This window comes from Panthera onca, chromosome C2, assembly GCF_046562875.1.
Source record: "Panthera onca isolate mPanOnc1 chromosome C2, mPanOnc1 haplotype 2, whole genome shotgun sequence".
Classification (NCBI taxonomy): Eukaryota; Metazoa; Chordata; class Mammalia; order Carnivora; family Felidae; genus Panthera; species Panthera onca.
In genome coordinates, this window is record NC_138347.1 from 112,055,115 (window position 1) to 112,077,329 (window position 22,215).

General features: G+C 37.2%; 1 protein-coding gene across 14 annotated transcripts in view; it reads right to left on the bottom strand.

Moving 5' to 3' along the window:
• MBNL1 (muscleblind like splicing regulator 1) overlaps positions 1–22,215 on the bottom strand; it is a 205,880-nt gene that overhangs the window by 150,887 nt on the left and 32,778 nt on the right. Inside the window, exon 1 of one of the 14 annotated variants that reach the window (XM_060638998.3) lies at positions 67–1,193. The exons of the other annotated variants lie outside the window; for them this stretch is intronic. The gene's annotated coding sequence lies outside the window, so the exon portion shown is untranslated. Of the gene's footprint in view, positions 1–66; positions 1,194–22,215 lie in introns of those variants that run through there. 14 annotated transcript variants of the gene reach the window in all.

A 22,215-nucleotide genomic window follows, 5' to 3' on the forward strand; every position in this document is an offset into this window, starting at 1 on the left:
CTCTCTCTCTCTCTCTCTCTCACACACACACACACACACACACACACACACACACACAATACTTACAGTGAGGCATATTGCAGCCAGCCATCGTAGATTTATTAAAAAAAGGGGCCGTTTCCCCTTGTGAAGCAATGCATGATAGAGAGATAACCAATCACAGATAGTGTTGCAGCAATATTCTGGGCAGAAAGCCAATAGTGTGGGTTGTCTTATGAAAGGTCGCGCCTGTCAGACGTTCATTACTATGCTATAAGCACAGAAAATGTCCATCAGATGTGACTTATTCCACTGCAAGAGGACGAGCATGTGGGTTTTGAATTTACCCAACATGCAGTTAGTGGACTAAACCATGTTAGTTTCAAAACAGCTTCCAAGACAAGTCCAAGCACTTGAAGATCATCGCCGGGGAATAAAAAGCAAGGTTTAAAAATTGCAGCTGACTTCCAAGCTGCTTTTCCCTCCGGCTCTGCGCAGGGACGGGCACTGAACAGCCTGCTCCTGCTGTCCTGACACGTGAATAAAAAAGGAAAGGGGTGTTTACAAATGGTACATTCTCCTGACCTATCCAATTCACTTCCTTCTAAAGCCCAAGTCCTGCCCCTCCACTGAAAGCAGCACTCATACTGTAAAACTATTCCATTCAGCCGGCAGACACTTTGTCAATATATCACAGGCGGGCGAGATAGGAACAAAAGCATCCTTTATTTGAACATTTTTTAAGCAGAAGCTGAGGTCATGTGGGGGAAAAAAAGGAGTGTAGTGTTGTCAGTGTGTCTGGCAAATGTGAAGTCAACCTCAGGGGGGAGAGTGATTCCATCGCAGAAACATTAAATATTAAGTGAGCAATTTGATTTGGGCAGCGTGATGTACTTCAGAGGTACGGAGGAAGCCAGAGGTTGGGGGCTGGGGGATCCCCTGTTGCCTAATGATCTATGAACTGGGAAGTACAAGACTGCTCGTTATAGCAGGGTATTTTTGCTTTTAACAACTTACTTTCTTTTTCAGTCAGGATGGAAAAACTTTCAGAAAATGCTTAGTAGTTATAGAAACAAAACTACACGTTTCTTTTCCTTTTGAGTGTTACCAACAAAGGAAACAAAGCTTCAATAACTCCAAAAGTTTCACACTCCAAAGAGGCAATGGCACAATATAATAAATAGTGTTTGATCACACTTGCTTCTTCAAAGGCCAAATACGGTCAATTGGAAACTGGAATATAGAATATGAATGTAGAAACGTAGAACATATATATAGACAGATAGATATCTAGCAGAATTTTTAAAAATTTATTTTAGGATTAATACAGCCACTCTTAATACTAATTAAAAAAACAAAAACAAAAAAACAACAGATACCAGGTAGGTGAAATACTGTAGTAAGACTACAACTTTTGAGAAAAGTTCTAAAGAACCAACTCATACCAATGCTCAAGAAGTACTTTTGTTTTCAAAAAACTTTCTGGTTCTAATTTCTGGTTGTAGAAAAACAAAGTTGAGTCAGTCGTAAACTCAAAGATTCACCCACCCTTCTGGATCTTTGCTCCACATTCAGAATTTCTCAACTATTTTGGACCTTCAGCATGTACCCATCTGTGGTCAACAACCCCTGTTGTCTTTCCTGCTAAAATTTTCAAGCACTTCACCTGCAACCATACACCTCCTTTGGAAGCCAGCTAAGAGATCACTTCCTCCAAGAAACTTCCAAAATGTCGCTTTATCCATCCCTGCCCACTCATCATTAACATGTCTTTTCTGAATTACTTTGGCATCCCTATACAGTGTGTTGTTTGCTTATATGTATGACCCACGAAACTATATGTTTCCCCAAACAGAAATAAACCCACTCACCTCATAACCCCAATGACCAGCACAGGCATGGAAAATGTATGGAGCTCCATAACTTGGGTAATTAAAGGACTGATTACTATATCTGTACTGGAATGACCTCTAGGGTACAAAAATATGCAAACACATGCATGAACAACCATATAAACACATGTGTAACACCACACATGAACACAAACACACACCTGAAAACACATACACACACACCCATCAGTGTCTCTATCAATTACTATATCGCAGGGTCACTTAGACCCTCCTGCTGTGTAGGAATCCTCCCCCAGCCCTGGACAGCTCCCTCTGACATTCCACAGGACAGCTTTTTGAAAACTTCAACACTTTCAAGCCCCTTCTCTTCCATATTCTGCTCACTAACAGCAGACAATGATCTTCCGTGAAACAAATATTTCATAGTCAAAACAGGAGCCCTTAGGCATGAACTCCCTGTCACCTTCCTGCCACCCATTTTTACACTATCTTTCTGCATCTTTCTTTTGGTCTCCCAGTTGTCCCTCCCCTTGCACACGGTCAGGCTTCCACCTTCACTCGTTCCTTCTCAAAACATCTTTCTCTTCACATTCCTTCTTCTACCTTCGAATGACCTGCCTTACCTCAACTCTTTCTCTCGGTCCTCAACATGCTGAAGTAGCTCCAAAATAGAGGAGGCGGCAGGGAAGGAGAAAGGGACCCCGCCTAGCTATGCATCCTCCCCTCCCTAATACTCTTAATCAGCTGTTCCCAGACCAAGGGCTAAAGAGCCATCTACACATGCCGTTCTTCTGCTTCTTCCGTTTTGAATCTGTATCACTGTGACCTCCACACTCATTACTTTACTGTTAAGCAATGGCCGACAAAACTCCAAGTGAAGCCAAATCCAAAGACTATACTAGTCTTTATCTTTACTTGACCTCCACCAGCTCCCTGTTAAAGGTTTCCTCTCGTCTTGAACTGACACATTCTGTCCTTTTGGTTTCTCTCACTGCTGCCCCTCTAGTATCTTCCCACATAGAAAGGAGCTTCCAGGAGCTGGGGAAGGTTCTTGGCACATGCCATGCTGTTGTGGGCTCCTGGGACTTGTTACGTGCTAGCCCTTTGTTTGGTTTGACAGGTACGTCCTCACCCCTTCAACCTGGTAAATCTCTTCTCCTTGTTTAAGCTGCTATTCAAATATCACCTTCTCTCTAAGGCTGGGCCAACTATGCCAAACATTGTTCCATCTCAGGATATTCTCAGTACTTTTTATCTCCTGGTGCTTTTACCCCCAAAGTTATAAATTCCCTGACAACAGGATCTATTGCCATTTTTTTTTATCCCAGTTCCTGGAATATAATAGTTGTGTTTAAAATATTTGATAAATGAATATTTTATTCAAATTGACAGAATAGACATGTATATAAAGGACATGTCCCGAACAGCAAGGAAATATTTCGTCATGATCTATGGGGACCAAACAACATGAGAAAGGATAATGGTACCCTCAGAAATACCTTCGCTGGTTGGTGGTTATGTCTAAAGACAACCACAGAATCAATTTCTAAAGCTGATTATTTTTCCTTTTTGATATGTTACAGGCTTAATCTCACGCATAAAATATCCTTTAATTAAAATGCTTGCAAATGGGTATTCTGGATATTTTTATTTTCTGTAGCAGAGATACTCTAGTCACTTCAAAAAGGGTTATCAACAGAATTACAGATATATACGTATTGGTAAACTGAAAATACTACTTACTTGTAAAATATATAGGCAAATGTGATAATCAAAGTGTTTACAGTTATCTAGGCACAGAGCCCGAGCAATCAAAATGGACACCAAACTTTATGATTAGTGTAGCTGCACCTGCCAATGTGGGTTCCAGTCCTTGATACAGACCACCAGGGGGTAATGACCTGAGATTATACCTAAATTGCTGATATCAGATTATGGTCTTGTACTCTTTCTCTTTATTCAAACAGAAGGGTTTCAGGGAAGACTGGAAATCTTCATAACTGAAGGTTTTGGTAAATTAAGATGGTATAGGATTTGGATCAATACTAAATTTCCAAAACACTGTTTCAACTAATAATGGATTTTTATTCTATAGAGAGAGACAATGTTTAAAAGTATGTGGGTGATGTCCAGATTGTGAGAATTATTACAAACATGTTTGCTCTAAAAATGTGTTGTTTGTAAATAATTACTGAAGAAAATATTTCTCCGGTAAAGATATTTACTAACAGATAAATTGCTTCTGAGGTAAATTTATGACCTATATTTCGACATATTATAATAAACTTCCCTGAACAAAAAAAAAAAAGATTGGAGAATAGTTTTACTGTAAGAATCAAACTTTTTAAAAACCTACATAATAAGCCCTCTTATACCAAATGATCAAATCCCTAACACTAAAGAGCTCCTCATTATGCAACACGTCCTACAAATAAGTATATTCTGCCATAAGAACCAAGAACAGTGCACTCTCCTTGAGTGATTATCAGAAATCACATATACTTTCTACTTTAAGTTATGAAGGGAGAAATAGAATAGAAAGGAAAAGAAGAAAATATAAAGATAGAGGAAAGGAAGCTAAGAAAAGGACCAAGGATAAAGTAAAAAAGTGTGGGAAATTAGTAATAATGAATCTCACAGCAACTGATGCATATTAGCATTAAAAAACTGACAGCGGATGGCTTCATATAAATATCTATTTACGGGTTGCATACATACTGCAATAGAGGATAAGCAGACACAAGGCATGAGTATGAAATTCTGTTTTGGAGAACGGGATGGCCTCTATGAGCATGGTTAAATTTCTTAGTCATATATGTATAATAATCATTTCAGTTCTTCTGAACCAAATATAGGCACTTCGGTCCTACTGCATCCCAGACTAGTTAGCTGGGAATTTGGGGGACTTTTTTCATAAGCTTTTGATTTTGAAACAGCTTACATATTGAGGAAGTTAACAGAGTAATTACTTGAGGGTTTGTTTTTTTTAGTTTATTAAGACAGCTTTAATCTAACTGGAAAAGATAGCCAACTTCATCATCTAATGTTCGAAGGTGACAAGAAGCGGCCCCTTGCCCCAAACCATAACTCCCCACCCCACCCCCACCCCAGGATCACTGATGTCAACAAGTCCATAATTAGCAATGCATTACTTCAGGGAATTAACTCCTGGTACAATTTTGCCCAGGGCTTGCCCCAAATATTAACAGAGATTTCAGTATACAAACCAACTAATCATTTCAGGAAGCTGTACAGCCATTTCTCTACTCATTAAGGTACTAAATAGAGTAACAAGGCCATTAAGTTATTACATGGGGAAAACTATGGTCCGAATGGGTTAATGCAGTCTTCAGCAGTATTCTACTCCATATAACAAAAAGCTGAGATCAGTGTTTCTCAGCAAGGGGTAAGCACAGTACTGGTAGCACCCATGGCAATTTTAAGTGATGCAGAAACAACATAATTTTAATAGATGCATCAGAATGCAAAAACTAGTTCATGAGCCTGTGATTACATGCGTATCATAACTTAGAAAGAAGCTAACATTTAATATAGTAATTTACGAGACTATTATAAAAAAAGCTTAAGTAAATATATTGACAACATCATGAAAGAGATACGCAAATAACTGAAGTTTTAGAAACACTGCCGAGAAAAAAGGTAACTTTCAACCACACATCCTCTGGAATGGCATGCCTACTGTCAAGACGGTCTGCCAGTCTGACATTGCACGGGCTTAGGGTCACAAAGAAAGGGAAATTTACTAACTCAAATAAGTCATCTACTGTCTGTCAAAGCATTCCTTTAAAATTCTAGTGGGCTTGGGGCACCTGGGTGGCTCAGGCAGCTGAGCGTGGAACTTTTGACTTCAGTCAGGTCATGATCCCAGGGTCATGGGATCAAGCCCAGTGTCAAGCTCTATGCTGAGCATAGTGCCTAAGATTCTTTCCCTGTCTCCCCTCTGCCCCCTCCCTGCTAGTGCACAGGTGTGCCTTCCCTCTCTCTCCCTCCCTCCCTCTCTCTCTCTCTTCCCCTCTCAAAAATAAATAAACAAATAAAATTCCGATAGGCTCAATTCCCTAATCATCAAGTGGTCCCTTACCAGAAGGATAATGAAGGAGTGCTGGTTAGGAAACACACTATTGCCAAAGATTAGAATTTCAAAAGCAACTCGCTAAACTGCCTCAAATTAGGAAATGATTATTGTCCCTTCTGCATTTTATATATAAGACCACCAAATAAAACAGGAAGCCTCTGTGCAATTAAAAAGCAAACTTTGATTCGATTCCCGTTTCAGGCAAAATTTTTAAAAAAATGAAAAGGCTTAAGATCATCAGAAGATACATATTACAACAGTGGGCTGTACTTTGTGTACATGGTCACTAGCTTCATACCTAATTACATCCTCATCCAGTCCTTACTACAAAGTTATCTTCCTGGAAGCTTTTGCAGCCACTATCAATTTAAGTCACTATCAAAACTTCCCTGCTTCTCAACACAAGCCCAGACTTGCCAGATCTTTGCCTTGCTTTATTTTTCTTCATAGCACTTGTCAGTATTTGGTGTAATATTACGTGCCTATCTTTCTATTTGCTTATCTTCTACCTTTGCATTAAAATCTAAGCTCCACAAGAGCAGGCAGTTGTCAAGCCAATCCTCCCCTAAATAGCCGGCACCAAAACAGTGCCTGGCTCAGAAGCCAGCAACCTACCAGGACATTAGTTTACAACTATGATCTACAAAGTTACAATGCCCATTTGATACATTGGCAATGTCACCTTTATAACTGAATGAAACCAGCCTCAAACTCCACTCACTGGAAAGAAAACATCAGACAGTGAAGTTAACACAAAACTGTATTCATATACCTCCTCAATTATGAACTTGATGGAAGATATTCTTACCCACAGAATAATCTGAAACAGTTACATGTGGCTTTGCAAATTTAAAACACGTAAATAATTTATCTGTGAATTTCTGACAGAATCAGTTTTCAGTTCTGGCAAAAGAAGAGAAAATCTGCATTTTGTTCCTGATGATATTCAAACAGGCAGTCTTTTAACATTTCCCTCTATTCTACAAGAAAGTGTAATGACATAACACTACAAATGCCTCTCCACCACGGTTCTTCAGGAAAAAACACTAAGCCTATTTAGTGTTTTGCTTACTCTACATATCACACAAAGAAGTCATCTTGTTAGCCTTAGGTAGTCATTTCTGATCTGTCCCTATCATTTAATATCTCAAAATAATAAACAGGAAATCAGAACACAAACTACAAGAAAATTAATAATGCTGGTATGTGCTCAGGAGCTAAACAGTAGAGAAAACAAATCTTACCATCCTGGCAATTTTCAGGAAGAATGGTACATTGACTCAACTGGAATCTATCAATGTGAAATTAACCTGACAAAACTGGGAATGCCAAAAACTGATATTGTTATTCCCCCTGCAATGCCGTAATTACAAACTTTAATTCTAAAGTTTATTCAGATGAGTTATATTTATCTGACATAGTAACTGCGGGCCAAAATCTTAGTTTTAAATTTTTAACATCTTTTGAGTAACATCACCTAGTTTCTTAAAAGACTGGTGGTACCTCTGCCTAAGACATTTTTAAATGTGACCTTCGCTGCATGAGAAATGGTAGCCAATTCATCTATAGGGTACCCTAACAGTGTTACTGCACAACTCAAAACTAACTATGAAGGTGATTAAGGAGAAAGCTGAGGAAATACCTCCCATGGCTCCCTGTACATCAGTGACAACTGCTGCGTGTGCACCTCCTCGTCCTACTGTCCCAACCTTCCTTGCAGGGCAAAACTCATTCTTACAACTGGTGGCCATTAAGGTCTTCTCTATAATTAACCTGCGCCTGTTTTCCATTTGAGCAAGCTCAATTATTTGAGCTAAATTATAAAATCAACATGAGAAGAAATGATAAATTGCATACACACACACACACACACACACACACACACACACACACACACACACATATATGGTATATAAGGAGTGTTGGTTAGGATAGACACTATTGCCCAAGATTAGGATTCCAAAAGCAATTCGCTACACTACACCCTAATTAGGAAAAAAAAGATTGTACACACACACACACACACACACACACACACACACAGAGGGAGAGAGGGGGAGAGAGAGAGAATATATATACACAGAGAGAGACAGAGAGAGTGTGTGTGTGTATATATATATGTGTGTGTGTGTATACATATACAGAGAGAGTGTGTGTGTATATATATATGTGTCTCTGTCTCTGTCTCTCTCTCTCATATATATATATATATATATATATATATATCTGTCTCTCTCTCATATATATATACATATATATATGTATATATATGTATACATATATATGTATATGTATGTATACACACACACACACACACACACACATATATATATATATATGGAGAGACAGAGATAAAGAGAGAACCAAAAATAAACTATACCTATTAGAACCCTTAATCATAGTTGTCACACTTTCCAGAATTTTTAAAATCTTAATGTGGCAATAGCTCTCAATACTATCAAGTATATCTGAGTACAAAAGCTTCACCTTATCAGATAAATCTTGAATTTCCAGGTAAGTCTGATTTAAAACCTAACATAGTGGCTTCAATCCGGGAAATTTCACCGACTTATTTCTACTGAAGACTACCCAAAATACATTGCTTAATTATTAATCATTCTGAGAAAATTAAATAAAATGTATGTTTATAGAGACATCTAAAATAATTATTCTTCAGACTATAATGAATGAAACCAATTATAAATATACTCTGGTATTACATGAGTGTATCCAATTAAATGAATTACTGGACTTCTCATGACACAACACAATACATAAATATCTCCTTTCTATTTCATCAGCAAAACTCCCTATCATTTTATGAATGTATCTCTTATTGCAAAGTTTGCAAATACTCAAGCCATAAAGGTTTAATATTATCATCCTATGGATTTTTCTATTGATTTCTATTGACCTTAAAAATTGCCTTGTATACAAATAATCTCAAGTTTACTCTTAATAATATACCAATGTTAAATGCATTTATTCTGAGTAACAATAAAATATGAGAATCTGTTTAACTTGAGCTTTTTTAAAAAAAAAATCACAAATTCACACAAACATACAGATAAGAATTGTATTTGCCTTAATTAATAGGGAGTCAAGATCCAGTTGTTTTTCCCTGATTTAAAGGAGGAAGACATGTGACAAAACGAGTTTATGCACTGACAACTCATATTTTCACTGCAATGTAGCTTAAGTATCATTTGAGAAAGGTTCCATATAACTTACAACCTTGACTAGGTCTGAGATAAGCATAACCACAAATTATGCTCATATTACTGTGATGGCTATGTAATAATCCAGAGCTTCATACTGTATTTTGTAGAAGCCTAGAATTCCAAAGGCAGCTCCCAGCTCCATAGTTCTTTAAAAGAGACAGGTAATAGGCAGGCATATTTTGTTCATGCCTATCTCAACATTTTTCATAAGGCTTCATTTACAAAATTTTTTATTTGAATGTAGGTGACACACATTACATGAGTTTCAAATGTACAACATAGTGATTCGACAAGTTTATACATTATACTATGTTCACCAAAGCATAGCTACCATCTGTCACCATACAATGCTATCATATCACTGACTGTATTCCCTATACTTTTATTCCCATGAATTACTCATTCCTTAACTGGCGGCCTGTGTCTCCCACTCCCATTTACCCATTTGGCCCATCTTCCTACTCCCTCCCCTTGGGCAACCATCAGTTTGTTCTCTGTATTTATAGGTCTGACACTGCTTTTTGTTTGTTTATTCATTTGTTTTCTTAGATTCCACATGTGAGTGAAATCATATGGTATTTGTCTTTCTCAGTCTGACTTACTTCACATAGGATAGTAACATCCCTCTAAGGTCCATCCATGTTGCTGCAAATGGCAAGGCCTCATCCTTTTTATGGCCTTGTAATATTCCTGTGTGTGTGTGTGTGTGTGTGTGTGTGTGTGTACGCACCCATGTGCGCAAACATATATGTGTATAAATACACCAACTTTTGTAAAAAAGAGAAACACACTGAGAATCTAGAAATCTGAAAACATAAGGTTAGCTGGATAAGAAGGTAATTTGTTTCCATGATATCTGCTTTTACATCTATATATACATTGCTTACCACACCTCTGTGTCACTCAATGTCCTTGAATTTGTAACATATTTAAGAACTTAAATCTCATTAAATATGCATCAAATGATAACGCAGACCTAGAATCTCTTGAGTCACTCACTCATAGGAACTTTTGCAGACATACATGAAAATGTCATGTCCTTGTGGAATTGATATTCAGAAAGAGATGTCCAATAAAGTAAAAATGTATCGTGTGCTGTGATTAGGACTATGAAAATCAAGGATTGTCATTTTAGAACTGTAAAGACTGAGGAACAAATTAAAATTTGAACCAGATACTGTTTAAATTTTGAGCCTCTTTTCTCCCTCCATACTTAGACTTCCATACCTCTAGTGACTACAATAATCTAAATTATTTCAAAGTCATATAACAATTTGCACTCATAACTATGGTTCTGCTTTTTTTGACATCCTGAGACGTATGGTATAAATTATAAGGCTATTCTCCATATAGAGATAGATGTTACTAAATAATGGAAGAGATAGTAAAATGCAAATTAAAATGGTGTACAAAAATCTCTAGCAAGTAATTTACATGAATCATATACATCAAGTCTGTCTTCCCTCCCTCCCTTCCTTCCTTCCATTGATTTTAGACATTGCTAAATGAATGCATTTTCAATTGTAATAAATTTAAACCATACAGAAGAGTTTTATTGAAAGTCCAACTGAATTCCCCCCCACCTTGCTCCGTTGCCAAATCAGACCCCCTATTATCCCAAAGGTAACCACTATTATTGGTATGGTATACCTAGTCCTTCATGCATTCACATACAGACATACACATCTACACACACACACACACACACACACACACACACACATACAGTTTATCGTTTTTACAGAAGTAACACATACTAAGCATATTGTTCTGAGGCTTGCTTTCCATGATATACGATAATGACTTTTCTTTGTCAACACACACATCGATGTAAGTAGTTTTTAACAACTATGTACTGCTCCACTCTATGTCCATTCTTTAATAGCAGCCACCTAAGTTAATGCTCATTTTTCACAAGCAATGCTGCAATATATGTATAAAGCTATTCTTAGGTTTTGAGTGGCTTTAATAACATACTTAGAACATAATGTATATGCATATATTAACTCTGAAAAACAAATTCCGTCCAAGAAAACGTTTCCCAGTATGTACTTATACCAACAACGAACATTGCTTTTCTATATTGCTTACTCCCTAAATCTAGTCCTTAAAAAGATACAATCCCTAAATCTAGATCGCAAATTTCTATAGTGGGAATAGGGCAAAGGTATGACTGGTCTTTTCTCCTACAAATAGAACTTAAAGCCTTGTCTTTTTATTTTGCAAAATATTTCCAACTGTTAGCCCTTCGATGGCAGCTAATCAATGAGACATTTGTAAAATCAGGTTTTCAACTCCCATTATTTCAAAATAAACCATTTCATTGCTAAAACAATTATAACGTTTATATTTTGCAATTATTTGCTAAAGAACAAGGACTGGGAGTCTGAACGTTTGGGTTGACAGGAGTATCGAAACGGACAATATATAGTTTACCACTCTTTTCTTATTAATAGAAACAAACGTGTAGTTAGAAGAGTCTGCAAGGCATGTTATATTTGGACAATCACTGACAGCACAATGTCATGTGATTAAGGGAATGCTTTTTGGTTTTTTTACACATTATTTCTACAAATGTCAGAAATATCCTGCTCCCCCCTCTCCTTTTTTAGACACGAACTGACTAAAGGAAATGGTTTCTGACAACTTCTATAAATAAGGCAAGGCATTATCCAACTAGCTAAGGCACAATAGAACTCTGGTGAACTCATGTAGGCCTAAACACAGTTTCCCGTGTGGTCATTTCCCCAGAGGTTGGCATGCCTCATGTAGTAATTTCTGACCCTGGATCAGACTGTTCTCCTGAAGTGCCACGACCATGCAATTAAAACGAACAAGGTAAGTATATACTCCTGCATGATTTTGCCAATGGACAAAGGTCCTGTTAGATAATCAAACATTCTCCCCTCACTTTGCCTTCCTCAAACTCTTCCCCAGTTGTTAAATGACAGCTTCCAGGATAAAGAAGATGTAAGATGGCTCGCTGGCAAAATGTAGGCATTTCCAGTGCTTTTATTCCTTTGACAATGTGATTTTACCACGGTGTCAGAGTATACATAATTGTCACACTTCTCATATGAGATCAAAGAATTTAATGTTAGGATTTTGTACTTTCAAAAAGAGCATATGTACTGAACACACTATCAACAAGCTAATGTGGCAGCTGAGGTTTGGTTCCTTTGCTAAATAGAAAAAGGACACCCGTTTCTTAGGTACTTTAATTGCCCATAAGGTTCTATACATCCCAAAAAAAGCTGTAACACATGAGGAAATCTGAAGAGCCGACTACACCCTTCTAATAAGATCATGATTAAAGTTGCATGTGTTTCTGTCAGCAGCCTGTGCACTTAAAAAGCAATGACCACCTTTCCATGGGAAAGCACAACGCACTGACAGCTGCTAATAAACTCAGAACTGCCAACATTTGTTACCAGCAACACCTTCTTTTCCTGGGATTCTGATGCTCCAGAAAGATTCACTATCTGAATCAGTCACCTGGGGGTAACTGCTATAAATATATATTCCTAGGACCTACCCTAGACGTACTAAGGAGAAAGACCAGGAATCTACCTTTTACTTTACTTTACTTATTTATTAACTTAATTAATTAATGTATTTATTTTTGAGAGAGCGAGTGAGCAGAGGGGCAGAGGGAGAGAGAAAGAGAATCCCAAGCAGTCTTGTGCTGTCAGCGCACAGCCCGATATGGGGTTCCATCTCATGACAATGAGATCATGAACTGAGCTGAAATCATGAGTCAGACACTAAACTGACTGAACACCCAAGAACTCCAGTAATCTACATTCTAACTGAACTCCTTCAGGTTATTCTTAATGTCATTAAATTTTGGCAATTATAATCAACTGAAGCTAAAATATTACTTCCACCAAAGACTGTTTACTACCTTTGTACTAAATAATTTCCTTAAAGCTCAGAGTATCTGCCTGGAAAAAGATAGATTGAGATTTGATAACATGCTTTTTGAATATATTCTGTCAACTACTTCAGAAAGCTGACCTACCTGCAAAATGTTATACCAAAAAAAAAAAAAAAATCCTGTTGTATTCATTTTTTAAAATACTATTTTAAATCAGGCACCATACATGCTCCTCAACATCATTCTAAGATACTATTCACCATATCCTACCACTCGTCATGTCTCAAAGCACTTACGTTTTTTAATCCTGTTTCAATAGTTCACTCCGAGTACGCAAAAGCTACTTGGCTTATAAAAAATTCTCCCCAGTATATCTGAAGGAATACATTGGATACATTTAAAGAAGAATCATGTAGCAATCTTAAAACTTCCTATGGTTCCATCATTTAGATGTCAAACCATTACATATAAACACACACATGCTAAATTCTTTAAAGATAGTATTATTTAGATTCCTTATTTTTTATTTATAAGAATAATTTAGAATAGGAAAATTATTTTGCAAAAAGATTTTTAAAAATTAAGCACCTATTCTATCACTGCAGTATAAGATTAACTGTTAATAGTATATAGATAAATGTGAAATGAGGATTAATATATGAATAGGTTTGTGTGTGTGTGTGTGTGTGTGTGTGTGTGTCTGTGTGTGTGTGTGTATCCAAAGAGTATGGAAATTTTTTTATCCGGGAATCAGTCAAATCATTTTCTTTGTATGTAACAAAATACTAGCTCTTAATTTAAAGTGAGGGAAAAACGTGGTACTAAAGTTAATAGGAGGAAAAAGAAATTCTTTAATCTTCTTGCAATAAGAACCACTTTACTTTGGATAAAACTACAAGCTGTGCTCCTTTGGTAAGTAATAACCCTTGAAGAGATGAACTTTTGAGAAGTTGGCTTATGCTACATTTCTTTTTGATTTACATATAAAATCTGCAAGGTATTCATCTGATTCTTTAAGCAAGTTTCTGCTGGAAGAGCCATGTAGAAAAATTTACTACCCCCACCCCAGAATTTGTAACATTCTCTTATTGTACAAGAGAGCAAATATTTTATATATTGGTATACAATTTATTTTTGTCTGGCTTTTGCCATTTGATCAACACAACTCTAAGAAATGGTGATATTACCTTGCCCGTTTGTGAACAAATAGATTGAAGCTTGTATGGTTAAGTGACTGACTCACCAAAGTCCCCTAAGCCAATTAAATGGAAGAATCGGGACCCCAAATCACGTCTTCTGATTCCAGATTTAAAACTGCATTCACAACACATGCTAGCAATTTAAAATCAAGCTTTGTGGAAATGATAATGACTGTGAATATAACAGGAACAGAGAGAGACCGGGACTGGAGAGGGATATGGCAGAGCAGTCACGACTGCATCACCTGTGGTTTGTGCTAGTATTTAGGTGGAGAAAGCCTTGCATACAGATTTTGAAGGAGATAACATGGTCCCTTACAGAGTGGAGACACGGATGCTATTGTCCTTGCATGTGCATGGGGTATGCACCAAACACTAATAATGCACACTTAGGGACGTGAAAATTATAAACCACGTCTATCAGCTTCTTCTTAAGTCTGTTAATCAATTTTAATCTAGTAATTAATACATTACAGGGTTGTAAGTGCTCAGTAACTGATTTGAAGTTAATTGTCGAGGAAGAGGTCTTTGAGCATGATTTTATTCTTATTTGTCTGCCCTCTGAGCAAGAAGAGCCTACATTTTCTTCAGAGCTTTCATTAGAAGAACTTAAAACATATTAGCAGAAACCTTCCATATAAGTAAAATGAAATGCTGCTCTAAGTATAAAACTGAGTATGTGCTAAGCAGGTATGCATATAGTCAGGCTGATCTATATCAACTACTAAAACAGTGTTTGAAAACCAGTGAAGGGGATAGAGTAACTGTCTAAAACACTTCTAAGCCATGTAGAGTCAGATAGATTTTTTTGACAGCTGTTGAAATCATAGAAAAGTATACTAGAGAAAAAGTGCTGAGGGTTTGAAATGGCATTAATGATATGTTCTTTCACATGTAACAAACCTGTTCTGTATTATATTAGTTACCTTACAGCACAGAGAAATGGTAATTATTAAGTTGCTTTCTAATCTGAAAGCACCAAGTCAAAGCAATTAAGAAGTTGCTTATTTATTTTTTTAAACATTTATTCATTTATTTATTTTTAGTTCTCTTTTTTTTCTTCTCTACTATCCTGGAAACAGAAATGTTTTCCCTAAAGAAATCCAAATACATCTGACACGTATAATAATCTTATTAAATGAATAAATATATTCATCAAAAATAAACAATACCTAGATAAAATTATATCTATGTATTGATTATATGAACAGTTTATCGACGACCTTCTATATGTAACCTAGACACAGAGGTAATACATGGACCCAGCTATGAAGAGTTTACTGCTTAATGGGGAACATGAAACAAACACACAAATAACTATACATTAAAAAAAAAAAAAAAAAAAGAAAGTGAAAAGTACACAGCAGAGATAACAATAAAGCCTGGTGAGTTAAAGGAGAGAGGGGTCAGGGGTGGTTTGGTGATAAGAGAAGACATCTGTGATGGAAAGACAGGAGGAGGAGTCTCATTGGGTTAGAGACAAAAAGGAAGGGCAATCCAGACTGCAGGAACAGACAGAGCAAAGACAGGGCCATGGGAAGGCCCAGAACACCAACACTGGGGGAAGTGGTCTATATGCAGCGCCCATGTGCAACGGGCCTGGCAGGAGATAAAGCTGCATTTGGGGACTGGAACCAAATCAGTGAGGGCCTTGAAGGCCAGGCTGCAGAATTTGGCCTTCGCTTCTTAGTTAATTGGAATTCATCCATTCCAAGATTTCACCCAAGGATAGAGTCGGAATATTTAGCTAACTACTCTAAGGGCTAAGAATAAGGCTGCACACCGGGACACGACAAGATCTTATTAAATAAACTCGGGATTCTTCTACTTCCTCAAGCTTCTGCTTCGGTTGCCAGCAAGCTGAGAGATAAATTTAGTGCTCAATTTCATCTCAAGCACTTGGTTCATCTCTTTTCCTTCTAATTGATTTGTTATGTCTCTCGTTTATAGTCCTATTTTATGCGCGCTTTACTGTTGTAAGCCGACTCACATCCCTTTTTGATGGAGCATGCGTCACACATAAATACAATTAAAGTAACGTTTGCCCTGCTACCAGGTAAGGTTGTAGATGTACTTTTAAGGTTAAAAGTTTCAGAAGAGAAAGGAGAAGTTAAAACTCGCCATCAAGCATAGCTCACGCTTCTAAAAATATTTCAATGAAAGATGGCCACCTTGGATTAGGATACCCAATGTCTGCAGTTGACAACTGCTCTAAAATCTACAACTGTTGGGTTCAACAACCTATTTTTTTTTTTTTTTTTTTTTTTTTTTGCCTGGCTGTCCAGTTTGACCTTCCCTGTGAATCAGTGTTCGCACCAGATGCCTCAGTGACCTTCTGAAACTTACAAGGCTTCCAAGGCTACAGATATTTTCAGCTGTATCAGCCCTGGCTGTCACAGCATTCTGCATGATATTGAGTGGCAAAACTGGAGCCTCCTGTACGAGCCTGACCTTTTAAACTCACAATATTGTGCTGCCACTCAAAATTGAGTTTTCTCTTTCTGCATTACTTTGTGATACCATTTCCCTTGCGTAATTGTAAAATAGCATTCTAAGCATAAAACGGTACTTTTCTTTACGTGAAAATACTTCACTTCTACACAGGAAACCTAACACAGATAGAGGCTTTAAAATAAATATTTATTGACATCTATAAATGATTTTTTTTTAATTTCTAAAAAGATTATTTAAATTTTGTGGCAATAAGAACTATAATGTCATTATTTCTGCAATGGCCAACTTGAAATTTGAGAGATGTCTAAATTTTATAATTACACTTTCATAATTACATCTGCTTGTGTTAACCATTATGTATTCAATGCCTAGCACAGTGCCTAGAATATAAAGGAACCCAAATTAATATTTAAGTGAAGGTTGCAGAATCTTTCACATTTAATTATTCTTCATTTATCATAGAACTATTGGGCTGAAATACAGGTGCTTAATTTTCTTGCCAAAAAAATTAGTACATCAGCATGGGGTATTTCTCTTTAAAAATATGTCTGAGAATGCTTGGTACACAAAGGGAAAATATTTTTTGAATACATGAATGTCAGGTCACTTATAAACAGAAAACTGTTGCTGTGGGACTAGGTTAAAGTTTAACAGCAGTGGATGAAAAGAGCAGTGGAAATCAATTCATTAAGACACAGATTAAGGCTCTTAATAATAGTATCTATCAACTATTTAATCTCAAGCCTTCAAAACTACTGGAGTGATAATGTATTCAAAATGATACATGTATATTAGAGTATCTTTTATTTCCATTTCCTGCTATGTTTTCACAAGTCTTCCTTGTAGCCAGGGCAGAGAACCACAAAATGATATTAAATAAATATTTCAGAGCCAAATTCATAAACTAACATTGGTTGGTGAATGTATCCCTTAGCCTCATACATTTATTCTATTCCATTTTTAGCTATAACGTCTGTGCTACTTTGTAATCCTTTATGGAATATACATGTACATATGGATTAACACACATAGATGCACACAAGACACACACATGCACACACTCTAATTACCCTGATAGGGATTTGAGGGAACATGAGAAGATTTAATCAGAAGATTAATCAGTCTTCAAGTGACTGTCAATTTTCAATAACATTTGTGATTATTTTAAGGTTGGCAACAGATTTCTGTATTTTAGTGATGAGAGAAATGAAGTGAATTCCCTAATGCTTTCAATAATGCAGCTGAATAAATTGGGAGAGTGTCTGCAATACTGTCTTTGGGCTCAAGACACTTCTTAAAATGGGCCACTTAAAGCCATCCAACTGAGCCACTGGCAGTGTGCTATGTCATTCAGAAGTGACATCAGAAACTTCACAGGTGCTAATGATTTTGAGTCTAAAAGTAGATTTCGCTGATCTTGGTGAGTGCTGGGGCAAAGGGTATTAGGTGTGAGTAGAACTAATACTATGCAAACCACACTTGATCTAGCTCTTTTTCCCAAGCCAGCAAAACTCCAAAAGTCTACTTCCTGGTCTCTGCTGTTTTGTCTGACCGTATTGCTTCAAAACCCGTCTTTCACATCTTCCCTTCTTCGTTAGGTCTTTCCAGAACAAACTTGGGTTAGGCCTCAAATCTCTACTGCTGTCAGTATTTGTGTACTTCATTCACAGCATACTGAGGGAAACAAACAAGCAGACAAGAAGCCAAGCTGCTGGGTTAAGATCTCAGCACTCGCGGTAACTTCCTACGTGACCCCTGAGCAAATTACCTGACCTCAGCCTCACCAAGCCTCCATTTTCTCACCTGTGAACCAGAGAGAGGGAAGGCACCGCATGAATCTCACAGTGCCGGGAAAGAACCATACATGGTCACATATGTAAAAGAATAAGTGCCTACCAAGTAAGTGGCTATTTTTGTAATTGTGACGATCGCTAATGGTCTGGCCCTGTTGTGATTTTGGTTGTTTTTCTTATTTCACTAAAAATGGACTTTTCTCTCTAGGCTATCAACTTCAAAAAAGCAGAAACCATATCCTTCATTTCTCTTGAAAATGTCAGTCAAAATCTCACGGTGGAGTTTTTTATGCAGAGGGCTCTAAATAAATGTTTATGATTAAAAATGAATAGTAGTAAGCCATGAAATAAAAATTCTGAGTCTTCTAACCCAGCCTGCAGATTAAATCCTGGAAACAAGGGATGAACACTTCACAGCTGAATGGGGTCGTACAAAATACGCACAGTTGCACTTTCACCATTTCAAAGTTTGGAAGCTAGCCTACAAAATACAGCTTTATTTCCTGCACACAAAGAAAAAGCTGGAGGAAAAAGAGCATCGTGTGCATATCCAAAACCCTTTGTCATTAAAGTAAAATACAACACACCTCTCTCTTACAGATTTTTCCTTTCTGTTAACATAAAAGTCGCAGGCTCTGAAACTTGACTGTCAATACTGAGTGATTTAACCTCCTACTCAAGGAGTTAGCATTAAGAAGCTTCAGATGAACTATGTGTCCCCATCTTTCTCCCAAAGTGCCAACATCCGAAATCAAGCCATCGTTTCTGTCTCATCTAGGATGCCACTACATTTGGGTCATGCTGATGTATCCAATCCTTACACAGAAAAACAAGCACCTTAAGCGTTGAATCACATAACTAAAAGGAACTGTGAGTCGATTTTGTCTTTCCTCCAACATACAGAGCACGTAAAGAGTTAACGTGTCTACTGGACGGTTTTAGGCAAATTCCACACTCTGCCCACAAGCAGCCTATTCTTGGCTCCCGTGCCCACTTTGTTTTGCCCGTACATTACTTGTGAATATTTCAATCACTACACTGGAAACTACTTTGAGAACAGAGCATGTCTTACCTCTGCCCGGGACAGGATAAAGGGGTACGACAAGCAGCACGTGGACACTGCGCTCAATCGGTATTTGCTACGTGAGAGGGTTTTCCTTTGAGGCCCAAAACAATGGCATGAGCCTTCCATTTTCCTTCCCTAGACATTATATAATTTCATTTGCTGTGTGTTCTAAACAGCTCTGTAAGAGAGGAATTTGTTAGCAAGGTGACATGTCTCCAACAGAACACGTCTTCAGTTAATAGCTTCTCTCTTGAAATCCTAAGCTGTGCCACACAGTGGCTGAGGGCACACAGACTGCTGTGTGAACATGATACAACACGAAAGCATGAAATAACCACATCAGGAAGATAAATGAATTTAGCGTGTGCTCTGGAGCTACCCCTATCATTTCTCAGTGAAAATTTTATAGCATCACATTATTGGTGTGAAAGTAAATTATCTCCTGAAACTTCACAAAGCTTCCTTGGAGAGCCTCCCGAAACGCAATGTTGTAACAGGTCACACCATTGCAAGCCCTTTTCATATCTGCTGAAGACAGGAGGCCTAGGGTGTTTTGTTTTGTTTATAAATCTAAGAAAGAGATTATAAGCATTTGTCAAACTATAAGCCAAAGTCAAAGCAGAAAGACAAAAGTTTATTTGGCAGCCTTTTAAGTTAAATTTACGCCTTCCTGACTTGTGTCATTTGTGGTATGGGTGAAGTTTTAAAATTACTGTATCGTAACTATACCCCTTGCATCCCCAGCAGAATCATCAAGAGGTAACAAAAAAATTCTGTTCTGAAATAAGAAAAGACAGGGGTTCAGTTCAGTTTGGCTGCTCACCAGCTGTGTGACTTCAGGCAAGCAGGTTAACCTCTCTGCGTCTCTGTTTCCTCACCTCTATCAAGAGAATGATGGCTCCTGCCACGAAGGCCTGTTCCCTGTTTAACACCATTACCAGGTGATTCTTTCAAAAAAGAATATAAGCTGGCAATGTCTCACAGAGAAGACACTCGGATATGGTAGCTGGCCTCCTTACTTTCCCCGTTCATCCCGTTTCCTTACAAACGCTGAACAGATAGACAAATTTCTCCTCCACACAGCACACCTTGACTACTAAGTTCCACTAAGACTTCCTTTCTTTGGATTTTCTTCTTTCCTTGACTTTCCTCCTTTGGTACTCAATAGTATAGCACCAATACTCAACTGTACTATTCACTTTTCATGTCTTTCTCTTCAGCTCAATTACACGCCAACGAAGAGAAACTAAGTAATTCTCCTTTGGATCCTCTTCTGCCCTACTATATAATCCCTTGACTCTAATAGGTACTCAAAGTATGTTTGTTAATTGGTTATTTAGCATAACACAAAGGATGAACTGATTTCCCTGTATGGCCTTATGGTTAACATAGCAGAATAGCTTTTTACGTGAAAAGTCCTCAGCACTTAGCAAACTTTGATCCATTACTGAGAAACAGACACAATATTTTCTCCCAACACAGTATTAATTGCTCCCTAAATAATATTTACTTTTAAAAACCCATCCTCAAAACTCTGTTTCTCTGAGTCATTTCCCACATGCAATTTTCAGTAAATGTAGGTCCCCCAGAAAGCGTCGTGCACAATTCTGCTTGAAGGATAGATTTTTCAACAGTCTCAATTCTTCTGGATATTTCAAATTAGTTTTTGAAAAGGTCATGCAATACCTCAGAGAGACTCTATACCTGGGTCAAAGATCTGCTTGTATTCCCTGTTGTTCACTTTTGCTATGCTCGTCGTATCTCTCAAAGTCTTCTGGATGGGGCATTTAAAACCAAATATTATCTAATGCCACTAAATTGACAATGCAGCTTTCCCTGAAATGTCTGAGCAATGAAATTCAAATAATGGCTCAAAATAATTTGGAGTAAATTTGTCTAGTTAAAATTAGCCCAATGAACAGAGAAAGCAAAGAAGAATTTCTAATTTTAACACCATTTAATCTTACTTAAAAAAATGAACATTTTGTGAACATTATCTTAACAGTGCAACTGAACAGATTTTTATCTTATCTTTATAAGCACAAGGCAAAAATCAGATAAACTAATAATAGAAAAAGACATCCTAAGTGTGGCTCTGACATAATACTAAAAGGCATAAAAACAAAAGCTGAAATAAAGCACTGTTAACATTATTTTCTCTAGCTCTCTGTAAACATGCTATAAAGACATAAACAGAGCAATTTTTATTATTTCTCATGGAAATACCCATCTAAAGAAATAATAAGTGGTAAATAGGTATAAATAGAATCTCCTTCTTGAAAACTGTCCTGATTTCATGGGAATCTGTCCATGCATGTTAAATACAACATAATCTATCATTGCTCTGACACTTTCTGCTTAAACTATGTTAAGCCATTTACTTGTAAAAAGCATGTAAGGACCTTAAGCAAAATGGCCAGTGAGAATGCCTCTAAAGCTTTCTATTCCATTCAAAACATAACTATCCTCGCAACACCAAGAAACTGTTAACTCAGTGTAACTGCTTACTTATTCCCATATGTACATCATTCTGTTTGTAACAGTGTCTGATTATTAAGGAGTTTTATTTCCAGGAAAGAGAATCTCACAGTTATACTGATACGTTCCCTAAAATAGCAAGGTCTGAGAAGCAGAAATGTCAGTGGCATTGAGCACATTGCAAACTTACTTTATCATG